The sequence below is a fragment of the Saccostrea echinata genome, unplaced genomic scaffold (assembly GCF_033153115.1).
Source record: "Saccostrea echinata isolate AGI-Se365-2 ecotype Australia unplaced genomic scaffold, CSIRO_AGI_Sech_v1 ptg000029l, whole genome shotgun sequence".
In the NCBI taxonomy this organism is placed as follows: Eukaryota; Metazoa; Mollusca; class Bivalvia; order Ostreida; family Ostreidae; genus Saccostrea; species Saccostrea echinata.
The window spans coordinates 3,829,478-3,833,268 of record NW_026889778.1 but is presented as its reverse complement, the minus strand read 5'-3'; the positions used below and the strand labels follow the sequence as shown (position 1 = coordinate 3,833,268).

Below are 3,791 nucleotides of genomic sequence, written 5' to 3'. Positions count from 1 at the left end.
GATTGTTTCATTTTGTGACACATTTAAATTCAACTCTAAAGTGTTAAATGAGGATTGATTTATCTTAAAATCCCCATTCAGACCACAAAATGAATGAGTGGGAGGTAATTTAGTTGGAAAACAAGTCATTCATCTCTTTTAATAATTGTTCTTTAGTTACAGATTGACGTTGAACTTGCTTACAGACATACATACATCAGAGTGTAAAACAATAACCTACAACAGGTGTGAGGAATAAGTGAACTGATCCGGGGATGGTCATTATTGATAAACAAACTGGGTCTCAAAGCACATTTAATGAACAGAAAACAGTGTTGTTGATTTAAAACAGGAGTGAATGCTAAGAAATGATACAAACTTTGCTACCTGGCGCATTTAAAAATATATGTGAGTGTAAACAAATGTGTAAATGTGTAAAATGTGTAACAAATGTAAATTATAATATATCTACAATAAGATATTATTTTTATAAAGTAGTTTTAAATTGATAATAACCGGATATGTGATTTAAGCTAAATTAAAAAGTACACATTTATTTACATTTGATGAGGTGATTTTTTATGTGTCCCTGAAAAAATCTAATCAGTCACATTAAAAAAAATGTAGAACAAAATGGATTGTTTCCAAGTTTAGAACCATCAATATAAACATTTTCTTACATAATTGCACACAAAACGTGTTTTCAAATATATGATTTGCTTTGGGCAAATTGACACTGCTTTGTCTTTATTTTACGTAATTGTTCTATTGGTCTGGTCAGCCAATGAAACATTTGGATGCAACATGCATATATATACGCCTGAAGTTCTCCAAGTTACAAAAGTTTACTTAGAGTATATTTTTCCTCCGCTTGGAAATCATTAAAGGTAAGGCATCTGGTTTGCAATTGATGGCTAAATTTTCTTTCAATCACATGATTTCGCTAGTACGTAGTGTCTAAGGTTTTTAAGTTTAATTTTTTACTTAACGTTTTTGTCTTGTCCGCACGTACAAGACTTAGTATTACATTTTCTGGTATCCAAAAGACGAAGTATGATTTAGGATAAATATAAAAATCTTAATGATCTTGAAGCAGGTTCATCTATTGAGTATATGTACCGTTAATGTTATATGCACAATTTTTTAGATTTATTTAACAAGAATTGTTGGACAAAGCAAATTGTTATTCATAGGAGTAAAGTTTTATCCAATAATTGCAGACCTCTTTTCACACAGGTTCCGGTTTTAGTACGTTGACGTCTTTAATTATTTGAGACATCTGTTGCGTAATAAAAAGAATATCATGATGAAAACAAAATAAAGCTTAAAAGCATAAGCACTTTACTGATGTCCCATAAGTTATCAATATTGAACGTTAATTTTAACCCCCCCCCCCTTCCTTTCCAGAAATGAAAATCGTCTACATTTTGCAAATTTCAGCGTGAATTTCTTTGACCAGTACTGTTGATTGACTTGTACCAGATTGAGCTTTATTCATTACATTCATTCCTTTTCCTACATTCTCACACAATGCTATAACATAGACATCTGACATATTTTCCATGTTACAGAATTTCTGTTTATCTTTGTACTGGAGATACAAATCAATCCTGGGTATAAGTAAACAAACACTTGCTTTTTTTTTTTTCCTCCGAATACTGCAGCTTACAGTAATTAATTAGCAAACGATTATTACTTTTTTTCTTTCTAAAGATTTAATATTTTGTATCAATAATTTAGTTTCAGGGCGTCAATAATACAAAATCAAATCATGAGAACGTGGATCTAATCTTACTGAAATTATTTTAAGAAAAAAAAACAGAAATTTTTAAAATAAAGAAAAAATGCCCATGTTTTTTATATAATAAATGGCAATCCTTGATAGTTTGCCATGCTTTTTTTTTGTTATGCGGTAGTAAACAATAAAGAATTTTAAAAAGCCTTGTGTCCTGGATACAGGTAGGAATTAATTAGTCTGGAGTAGTTTTTGATGGGATACTTATCTTTAAACTTGATTAAAAAATGGCTTGAGTTAAATTAAATCTTTTTATATATTTTATGTGCCCTATAGATATATGACCAACTAATCCCTGCAGCATATCACAAGTATAATGACTTAAATTTCTCAATCGTCAACTCCCCTTATTTATGAAGTAACATTTCAATATCACGTACATATTGTGTTTATCCACCTGATTCAGTCGCAAGAGCATTTTCAAAGCACTATCAATGATTAACAAATGAAGGCTACTGATAAATTAATTGAGGTTGTAAGGCTTTCAAAAATTTAAAATCAGCATTTCATGATCATTAATCGTATGATCTATGTAATGATCTCGTTTGCAAATACAGCCTATTGTTGGGTTATATTTTGACAGACATTTTTCATACAAATTGTTCTGCCTTTGGTTTTTTTCAAAAATTTCTTAGTCTCCCTCAAGATTCCAATATTTTTACCTTAGACTGGGACTGAATCTTTTTATGAGATGAAAAACTATATGTTAACTTCCTGTATATACCAGATTCATTAAAGTTTTCGGCGTGCTGAATTTCGCTGTATGCTGCATTTGTTGGAGGTGGGGGTGGGGATTAGGTCCTGCACCTGATTTTCAAGCATCTACTCGAGTTTGACAGAAACAAACCTGCGTGCCTTGCAAGATTTATCTGTGTTACTTCGTACTTAAATTTATCACGGTAAAGATTTGTTTTACAAGGTCTGAAACAAAAAAACATGAGGCTGAATTTTTAGACTACATTTAAAAACAGGGACGTATAAAACATTATAAACACATATTATTTTCTGAGATGTTGATTGATCATTTTGAACTAAAAATCCCTTAAATGACTATACATGTTTACATGTCCCAAGTGATTTAAGCATAGAACACTTTTAAAAATTTTTATCTTCACATGAGCCCTTTATCAAAATATATACATTACTATTGAACCGATTTGGAATTGAGAAACTCTGGTTCTTATTTTCTTTAATTCATAAAAGACAGTATATATTAATCCTATGGTCATATTTTGAAATCATATGTTATACTTTTAATGAAAATAATGAAAAACAGTAATTTATTAATTTATTAACGTATCAAATTATGCGGAAAAACACTTAAGATTAAAAATCAATATCTTCAAAAGATGAAAAAAAATGAAAAAAACATACACATGTACATTGATAATACATGCAAAATGAAACATGTTAAGCTAAAATAATAATAAACCGCTTACATTTCGTTTTAGATGAGGATAGCCGTGTTGCTTCTTCTGTTGTGTCTTCTGTCTTTGGTTATTGTTGATCCTGTAGTGGGTCAAGGTGGATGTGTGAGAAGATGCAGGAATAGAGAATGCTACAGATACTGCCGACGCAGAGGGTACCTAACTGGATCCTGTAGACGCTCCAGGTACTGTCCCAGAAGCCGGCCAAGAAGATGTGGATGTTATATACGGAGACCAAACTATGGCTAACATACAATGACACATTACCTAACGAAAGAACAGTATGCCTTGATTTTGGTTAAAAGAAATAAAACAAACGTTATATTTTATGTTGTTTTTAAGTACTGATATTTAGGTATAATAAATATTGTTAATTTCTTTAGTTGCGCTTCGAATCCTGTGAAAATAAGAGAAGCCAGTGCATTTATTGAATGAAGTATGTAACAAATATAGATGAATTCCTAATTCAATGGATCATTTTTTTTAAAAAATACATTTATTTTTTGAGAAACGAATAATGACCTATGAACTTGTAACTTGATCAACCAGTAACATGAAAAATAAGATAGTTTTGATTTTTCTCTCTACTA

The 3,791-nt window shown here is 30.5% G+C and overlaps 1 long non-coding RNA gene across 1 annotated transcript; it reads left to right on the top strand.

Annotated features, from left to right (window-relative positions):
* The first annotated feature begins 776 nt into the window (after window positions 1-776).
* On the top strand, window positions 777-3,583 carry LOC133194361 (uncharacterized). Its single transcript, XR_009722059.1, has 2 exons — window positions 777-866; window positions 3,226-3,583. It is a non-coding gene; the product is annotated as an uncharacterized LOC133194361 (long non-coding RNA).
* The last annotated feature ends 208 nt before the right edge of the window (window positions 3,584-3,791 follow it).